Here is a 10,291-nt window from a genome sequence, read left to right as displayed (position 1 = left end):
AAATTATCATTATAATGTCATGATGTATTCGGCCAACAAATTGTGTAACTATGCCAACTCTGTAAAAAAAAATTGCCTCTACAATACCGCTAACGACAGTCATCTATGCTGAGTAACAGTATACGGATCGAGCTTTGATTTTCGCAAATTAAAGAGAAGTCACTACCGACGCTTCCTCTGTTTGCATCGCAAGCAAACTTTATGTGTTAGCTCCGGTGACGGTGCACACATTGGGTACCGTTAAGTGAAGAGATGGATGGAGAGAGATCTGATAAGGGAGGAGAATGGTTTTATTTACTTTAATGCCTTTATCCTTTCATTGCGCCATATAATATGACACTTCTTTTATTTGCTCAAAATCCATACATAACGTTTTTTTTATATTGGACAACTTCAGATCCCATTACCAGTTCCCAAGTGACGGAACTCACAACCCGACCGGCTGAATCTGAAAAAAAGAAAAACGACGCCTCTCATTCATTCTCCATGACTGCCACTGATGTTATTCATTATGCTTAAAGAAGAGTTAAAATTATTTGGCAAATAAACTATTAAAGAATTAATTTCTACCCAAAGGTGGGCCTAAAAAAACCAAAAAGATATATATGTAAAGGAACAAATATATATGGGCTATCTATATCCATATGCTCGAATAATGGCTATTCAATTTTCTTTTTAATTGTCATTTAGGGTCCGGGAGAAAGAAAGATTGTAACTCTCCCACACATATAATAATCATTTAGGCATCTCTTTATTTACTGATTAACTAATTAAAAGGAAAGTAAGCAAAGCAAAGAGAAGATAGAAAGGAGTTTCAGTAGAGGTACAGAATAAGAGTTTGCGCCAGCAACATCTTTCCTAAGATCCATCTGAAGAGCAAACCAAGGTTTGAACCATCTATGTGAAATGTCATCTCTATCTGAATTCTAATAGTCTCTCTTAACACAAAGAGAAACTAAAAAATGTTTTAATTATTCTAATATAATTTCTTTGCAGTAAGAGGAAAAATCGTTGATCTCTTCTCCGGTGCTGAAAAGACGATTAGCAACATGACAAAATTGAATGGCGATGCATGCAGATAGGAATGATGCCAACAGGTAAAAAACTGAACCCTCGTTAATCCTTACTCCGCATATCTATAAAAAAATGAACATACAGTAACACTCAATTAGTACATGACATAGGAACATACTATTATAGATTGGTAAAATTGTTAGTCGCCTTATTCCATATTTAGTAAAAAAGTCTTCAAATCATACAAACTTAATTAGCTTTTATAGGTCACAGTTTTAACCCCTTCTAAGCAATAATAAAACCTTGAAAACTTAATAGGTTATGCATCCTTAGAGACCTCTTTTTATCAGTCAAAAAATTTTAAAAAATTTGTTTTAACGCATTCAACTCATTATTAAATGGCCAAACTCTGTTTTGAGTTCAGTATAAAAAGCCAACTTCATAAAGAAATTGACAAACAATTTATTTGAAGTACTTAAAAATAAAGATTCATCAAAAGGATAGATGATATTTAACCCAATTGAACAAAAAAGATTTTTTTAATAATTTCATTTTTTGAGTAGTTTTTATATAACTTTTTAGGTAGTTGTGTTAAAAATAATTTTTTTCGAATCAAATAACAGATATATTAGCATAAGATTCATGAAATAACTGTACTTATTAATAATTTATCATGTACCAAAAGTGTTAATTTTTTTTATCTGATTAATTATAATTATTGTGTAGTTAACCATTTTTTATATGTCATATTTTATTCAGCCTGGCTTGGGATTAAAGTAACTTATGTTATTGATTGACTCTAAATGTTTCAATTCAAATTTCTTTACCACTTTATTCATTTACCAAAGGCACTAAAACTAATTATGGTATCTACAATTTGTATTTAACTTAAAAATAATAATCCGACGATCACATTCCGTAAATTATGTTTGTAGTCTATATGTTACTATCATAGCCAGTCTTTTTTTTTTTTTTTGCTCTTATAAAGCTTATATATATCAGTGAAAAATGACTATTTACTTTAGGCAATACATGTCTATTTCTTAAAATACAAATAATCGAAGTCTTGCTAACTTATGATGGTACTGTTATATGCTCTCAGGAGATTTATGACAACCCAAGAACACTGGATCAAAGAAAAAGAAGGGACACTGAGGTTTCGACGATACAACGGGCAGGTAAATAAATACATGTAATATTATGTCTTGTATCTTAAATAGCTTGTGAGGGACAACATTTAATTTTAAATGTAACATGTAATATAGGGAGACAGAGCACTGCCACCACGTTTTGTAGCAATTTATGGCCACCAATTAGGGTCTTCATGCTACATAATTGATGAGTGAGATTATTGCTTGGTGTTGGATCTAGAAAGTAAAACTAAACAGAAGGTCATAACTAAGGGTTCAATTGAGCTGATTAGAGATTTTTATTTTGTTAGGAGAGGGACTACTATACAGTTTACCTATGCGGGTTTTGGGATAATTTTCATTTTATTGTGCAATAAAATGAACCAACCTATTAAAATTGTTCCGGATAAATTTTATGTGGGGGACTGATTGGACCAAAATACACTGCACAATATAAAAAGAGCATTTCATCTAAAGTACAGCAGCAACAGTGACACCTTATCACCTGATGTTGTGGTACTATCCGAGTCTGAACCATGTGAACTTAAGGCTCGTCATATGAGGATAAAGATTCAACAATGGAAGGTAATAGCCTTAATAATCCAAAAATTATGTTTGATCAAAGCTATTCATTAGTTGAGTTGAACAAACAAAGTTTTGAAAGAGAAGAAATACTTGACAATGGGTAATGTGACACTTAATTTTTGTATTTACCCATAAATTTTATTTCTGGATAAGATTGAACTACATTTTAGAATAGAGACTAACAATTTAAAATATTCAGAAGCAGATACACTACATATGCTTACTATAAGAAGACCCAGACACGTGCTGACCTGACTGGAAGTAGATTGGTAAATTGATTCTAAATAATTCATCTCAATTTTATGCAAACATGTCAAATTCAGGTTATACATTTATGATAGATAACCTTAACAAATTCTTCCTACACCAACAATGGTTCATTTGTTGCAGTACCTGGGTGTTAATTTTGCTGCACATCTTATTCCATCTGGACATTGTTCAATTTGACAAATCGTTGGTCCACCTTTTAGCAGAGGCCACAACATATTTTTTATCTACTCAGGAGTGAAGGAAGAAATATAGAGTGAAAGTTCGGAGTTGAATGGACCAAATGTTGTCCAATGTATAAGTTAAAGTCAAAGGACAATATTATCCTAAAGTTGGATTTCCTGCGGACCCGTCAGATAGATCTGATAATTGAAAGATTTTAAAGTGTGCAGGTGATTGGGATCTTAAAATTTACTTTGATCATATTTTAAACTATGTCATGAAATATATTGTTCATATTTTTTCTCGTTATCCATAACTATATGAGAATCCTTATTTTAAATATGACCAATAATGACAACTAACAACTGGTCTTTACATGAACTCTATAATATAATGAGTAAGATATACACAATGTATATGCTAAGATATACATTTAGTTTACTCATTATAATATAGAGTTCATGTAGAGACCAGTGGTTAGTTGCCATTGTTGGTCATATTCAAAATAGGAGTTCTCACATAGTTATAGATAACATGATAAAATATGAATAATTGGATACGACACGCGATACGGACACGACATGACACAGATACGCCGACACGTTCTTTTTATAAAAAATTGGATACGACACGTTTAAGATACGTTGTGAATTAAAATTTAAATAATATATTAAATTAATAAAATATCATATTGTAAATATAAGAGTAAATATAATTGCATAAAAAAGTCTTAAAATTATGCAATTATTAAAAAAATAAAAAATTTTAGTTTACTCTTGCCATCTCGCTAACAGAAAAGGTATCAATTTCTTCTCCTCCAAATCCATCATCTGTAAACACCACAGCTTCTATGTTTGGTTCATCTAAAGATAAATACAAAACCTCACTCGGACTCGTTCAAATTCGTGACCGCTCCACCAAAATTCGAGTCGGACTCGTTTGGATTCGTGACCACTCTACCAAAATTCTGCACCGCAAAAAGACACGTCGCCGATACCCTCGTTTGAAGTATCCACCGAGTGTCGGCGTCGGATTCGCGTCTAACATGGATACGCCAGCACCATAAGAGAATCCGTGCTTCATAGGTCAAGGTACAGCTTAAGATCCCAATCACCCACACGCTTTAAAATCTTTCAATTATCAGATCTATCTAGCGGTTACACAGGAAATCCAATTTCAGGATAATACTTCAACTTATACATTTTACAACATTCAGTTCATTCAACCCCGAACTTCTACTCTGTATTTCTCCCTTCACTCTTGAGTAGATGAAAAAAGGACGTTGCCTCTGCTAGAAGGTAGACCAACGATCTGCCAAATCGGACAATGTCCAGATAGAATAAGATGTGCAGCAAAATTAACACCCAGGTACTACAACAAATGAACCATTGTTAGTGTTTATGGAGAATTTTTTAAGGTTATCTATCATAAATGAATAACCAAAATTTGACGTGTTTGCATAAAATTGAGATGAATTATTTAGAATCAACTTGTCAATATACTTCCAGTCAAGTCAGCACATATCAAGGTCTTCCTATAGTAAGCATATGGAATGTATCTACTTGTGGATACTTTAAATTGTTAGTCTCCATTCTAAAATGTAGTTCAATGTTATCCAAAAATAAAATTTATGGGTAAAAACAAAAATTAAGTGTCACATTATCTGCTGTCAGGTATTTCTTCTCTTTCAGAACTTTGTTTGCGAAACTCAATTTATGAATAGCTTTGATCCCACATAATTTTTAGATTATTAGGACTTTTACCACCCATTTTTAAATCTTCATTTTCATCTGACGAGTCCTAAAGCTCAGATGGTTCGGACTTGGATAGTACCATAACATCAGGTGATGAGGCATCATTGTTGCTGTCGTACTTTAGATGAAATGCTCTTTCTACATTATGCAATGTATTTTGGTCCAATCGGTCCCTCACTTAAAAGTTTTTATCCAGATCAATTTTAAAAGGTTGATTCATTTAATTGCACAATGAACATCAAAATATCCCGAAACTCGCATAGGTAAATTGTATAGTAGTCGCTCTTCCAACAAAATAGAAATCTCTAATCAGCTCAATTGAACCCTTAGTTATGATCTTCTGTTTAGTTTTACTTTCTAGATTCAACACCAGACAATTATCTCACTCATCAATTACGTACCATGAAGACCCTAATTGGTGGCTATAAATTGCTACAAAACGTGGTGGCAGAGCTCTGTCTCCCTATATTTCATATTACATCTAAAATTAAATATTTTCCCTCATAAGCTATTTAACATACAAGACATAATATTACATGTATTTTATTACCTGCTCGTCATATAGTCGAAACCTCAGAATTTCTTCTTTTCCTTTGATCTAATGTTCTTGGGTTGCCATAAACCTTTTGAAAGCATATAATAGCACTATCATAGGTTAGCGAGAATTTGATTATTTGTATTCTAAGAAATGGATCCGTACTGTCTAAAGTAAATAGTCATTTTTCACTGATATATTTAAGCTTTATAAGAGCAAAAAAAACAAAAAATGGCTATGGCAGTAACATATAGACTATAAACATCATTTATGGAATGTGATCGTCGGATGATTATTTTGAAGCCAAATACAAATTGTAGATACCATAATTAATTCCAGTGTCTTTGGTAACTGAATTGAGTGGTAAAAAAATTTGAATGGAAAGATTTAGAGTCAACCAACGATATAAGTTACTTCAACCCAAGCCAAGCTTAATAAAATATGACATATAAAAAATGGTTAACTAAACAATAATTATAATTAATTAGATAAAAAAACTAATAACACTTTTGGTACATGATAAATTATTAATGAGTACAGTTATTTCATGAATCTTATACTAATATATCTGTTATTTGATTTGAAAAAAATTATTTTTAACACAACTACATAAAAAGTTATATAAAAATTATTCAAAAAATGAAATTATTAAGAAATCTTTTTTGTTCAATTGGGTTAAATATCATCTATCCTTTTGACGAATCTTTATTTTTAAGTACTTAAAATAAACTGTTTGTCAATTTCTTTATGAAGTTACCTTTTTATATTGAGCTCAAAACAGAGTTTGGCCATTTAATAATGAGTTTAATGTGTTAAAACAAAATTTTTGAAGTTTTCTAACTGATAAAAAGAGATCTCTAAGAATGTATAACCTATTAAGTTTTCACGGCTTTATTATTGGTTAAAAGGGGTTAAAACTGTGACCTATGAAACCTAATTAAGGTTGTATGATTTGAAAACTTTTTTACTAAATATGGGATAATGGAACTAGATATTTTACCAATTTAGGGTAGTATGTTCCTATGTCATGTACTAATTGAGTGTTACTGTATGTTCATTTTCTTATAGACATACAGAGTAAGGATCAACGGGGGTTCAGTGTTTTACCTATTGGTATCATTCCTATCTGCATGCACCACCATCCAGTTTTGTGATGTTGCTAATCGTCTTCTCAGCACTAGAGAAGAGATTAACGGTTTTTCCTCTTACTGCAAAAGAAATTGTATTAGATTAATTACAAAAAAAATGAATTTTTTTTGTTTCTCTTAGTGTTAAGAGAGACTGTTAGAATTCAGATAGAGATGACATTTCACATGGATGGTTCGAACATTGGTTTGCTCTTCAGATGGATCTCAAGATGTAAAACCTGGTTAATTAACGGCTAATTAACCCATAAATGAGAATTTATTCTAGAAAGCCTAAAATGTGATTTTTATGGCTAAATGTGATAGAGGAGACTGAGACGAGAATTTTGGTACCAATTTTATAGAATTCGGACCAAGATTGGACCGAACGGGCCAAACCGGGCCAAACGGACCCAAAGTGGGCCCTTGGCCTAACACAACTAAACCAAAACCCTAGTTTTCAGCACTCTCTCTCCTCACAACACACTCAAACACGCTGAAATTAGAGAGAAAGGAAGGAAGAACACTCTCTCAAGTTCTCTCCCTTGGTTGATCTTCAAATCACCATAACTTTTGATCTAGAGCTCCGATTGTTGCTCCGTTTGCGGCCACGCGTTCACCGCGGAGAGCTCTACAAAACCCATACAATTAATCTTGAGGTAAGCTACGTGTTTCTGTTCGAAATTCCAGCCCTTATTTTCGAGTTTCATGGGTAAAATGTTGAGATTTTGGGTTCTTTGATGTTATAGGACCCAACTCTCTTGAAGGAGAAGGTTAATCTTGTCTCCTTGGACCTTGGGTGTGGTAAGATTCTCAATCCTAGTGTAATTTTGTTGTTATATGATGTTTGGGTTTTGAGATGTTGTGTATGGGTATGATGGTTGTGGCTTAGGTTGTGTATGTGTGGATATTGGAGCTTGATTGGTGATATTGAAAAGCTTGGAAAGGGTTTGGTGGTGAAAAATCTGTTCTTGGAGGTGTTGAGGCCTTGAGAGCTTGTGAATAAGTGATTTGGAAGTGCTCCGGGGGAGCTTGGGAAAATTGGCTAAGGTATGGTTTCGGTTTCCTGTATCTAATATGTAATGTGGTAGGAAATACTTAGGCTAGAGGCCCTAAGATAGGCATTGAATTGTTGATGTTGTTGAATGATTGAGATATATGATGTGGTCATATATGTGATGATGATTATTGATGCCTTGGTGGTATGATGTATGAGAAATATGCATGTTGTGATATATGCTTGATGATTGGTTATGGTTGAATTGTGGGTTGAACCATGTTGATGGTGAGTATGATGTTGATTGTGTACAATAATGATTTATTGGAATTGGTGTTGTTGAGAATTGGCATGAGGAATAGTATATGATATGTCAATGTGTTTGAGTTTGAGCCACTTGGGTGAAGTGGGGTAAAATGATGAGATAGTGATTTTGGTAAATTGTGGTAATGTGTCAATGTGTGAGTTGAGGAGGCTTGATGTTGAATTTGATATATTTTGATTGATTTCAAAGAAAAGGGATGAACTTGGCATGTTTTGATTGGTTTTGAAAAGAGTTGGAAATGGCTTGTTTTGAAAATGGCACTTTGTGGTTTCGTATGAAAATATGGTTTTTGGGCACACTTTGGCGGGACATAACTTGGACTACGGATCTCCGTTTTGTACCAAATCTGTTTAGAAATGAAATTGGATCTGGGATGTCCATGCCGTTCAAAGAACGGGTGAGAAACGATTTAAAATGAGGAAGTTATGTCCATTGGAAGATTGGGGTTTAAATCTGTGAATTCTGCAGCTTTTAACTTAGAAAATTTTTAGCAGAATGACTGATGAGCGGATGATTTGTATGCTTTTTGGCATTGTTTTTAGTATGTTTTTGATATGATCTAGTTAGTTTTTAGTATATTTTTATTAGTTTTTAGTTAAAATTCACTTTTCTGGACTTTACTATGAGTTTGTGTGTTTTTCTGTGATTTCAGGTATTTTCTGGCTGAAATTGAGGGACCTGAGCAAAAATCTGATCCAGAGACCAAAAAGGACTGCAGATGCTGTTGGATTCTAACCTCTCTGCAATCGAAGCGGATTTTCTGGAGCTACAGAAGCCCAATTGGCGCGCTCTCAACGGCGTTGGAAAGTAGACATCCTGGGCTTTCCAGCAATATATGATAGTCCATACTTTGCCCAAGATTTGATGGCCCAAACCGGCGTTCAAAGTCACCTCAAGAAATCCCAGCGTTAAACGCTGGAACTGGCACCCAAATGGGAGTTAAACGCCCAAACTGGCACCAAAGCTGGCGTTTAACTCCAAGAAGAGTCTCTACACGAAATTTGCTTCATTGCTCAGCCCAAGCACACACCAAGTGGGCCCGGAAGAGGATTTTTATGTCATTTACTCATTTCTGTACACCTTAGGCTACTAGTTTTCTATAAGTAGGACCTTTTACTATTGTATTTATCATCGGGGGATTATTTTAGATCCTTTGATCACTTTGGGGAGGCTGGCCTCACGGCCATGCCTAGACCTTGTTCTTATGTATTTTCAACGGTGGAGTTTCTACACACCATAGATTAAGGTGTGGAGCTCTGCTGTACCTCGAGTATTAATGCAATTACTATAGTTCTTCTATTCAATTCCGCTTGTTCTTTTACCAAGATATCACTTGTTCTTCAACTTGATGAAGGTGATGATTGACACTCATCATCATTCTCACCTATGAACAAGGTGACTGACAACCACTCTTGTTCTACAAGCATTTGAGGCTTAGTGAATATCTCTTGGATTTCTGATTGCACGATGCATGGTTGATCGCCTGACAACCGAGTGCTCGCCTGACAAACGAGCCAGCCATTCCGTGAGATCAGAGTCTTCGTGGTATAGGCAAGAACTGATGGCAGCATTCAAGAGAATCCGGAAGGTCTAACCTTGTCTGTGGTATTCTGAGTAGGATTCAATGATTGAATGACTGTGACGTGCTTCAAACCTGTAACCTACTGGGCGTTAGTGACAGACGCAAAAGAGTGATTCTATTCCGGTAGGGGAGGGAACCAAACCGGTGATTGGCAGCACTGTGACAGAGTGCGTGCATTAGCTTTCACTGCGCGGATGGGAGGTAGCTGCTGACAACAGTGAAACCCTATACGAGCTTGCCATGGAAAGGAGTAAGAAAGGATTGGATGAAGGCAGTAGGAAAGCAGAGAGACGGAAGGGAAGGCATCTTCATACGCTTGTCTGAAGCTCTTACACCAATGATATACATAAGTATCACTATCTTTATCTTCTATGTTATTTTCGTTCATCATCATATACATTTGAGTTTGCCTGACTAAGATTTACAAGATGACCATAGCTTGCTTCAATGCTAACAATCTCCGTGGGATCGACCCTTACTCACGTAAGGTTTATTACTTGGACGACCCAGTGCACTTGCTGGTTAGTTGTGCGAAGTTGTGTAATGCCACGGTATTGAGCCACCAAGTTCTTGGAGCCATTACCGGGGATTATTTGAGTTGTGAAAAAGTATTGTTCACAATTTCGCGCACCAAGTTTTTGGCGCCGTTGCCGGGGATTGTTCAAGTTTTGAGCAAGCTTTTGGTAACATCAGTGCCAAGATCCGGCAACAACATCAAGTTTTTGGTGTTATTGCCCGGGATTGTTTAGGCTGGACAACTGACGGTTCATCTTGTTGCTTAGATTAGGTATTATTTTTTTTTCGAAATTCTTGAAG

The sequence above is a fragment of the Arachis stenosperma genome, chromosome 3 (assembly GCF_014773155.1).
Source record: "Arachis stenosperma cultivar V10309 chromosome 3, arast.V10309.gnm1.PFL2, whole genome shotgun sequence".
Taxonomy (NCBI): Eukaryota; Viridiplantae; Streptophyta; class Magnoliopsida; order Fabales; family Fabaceae; genus Arachis; species Arachis stenosperma.
Note: the sequence above shows the minus strand (reverse complement) of the source record.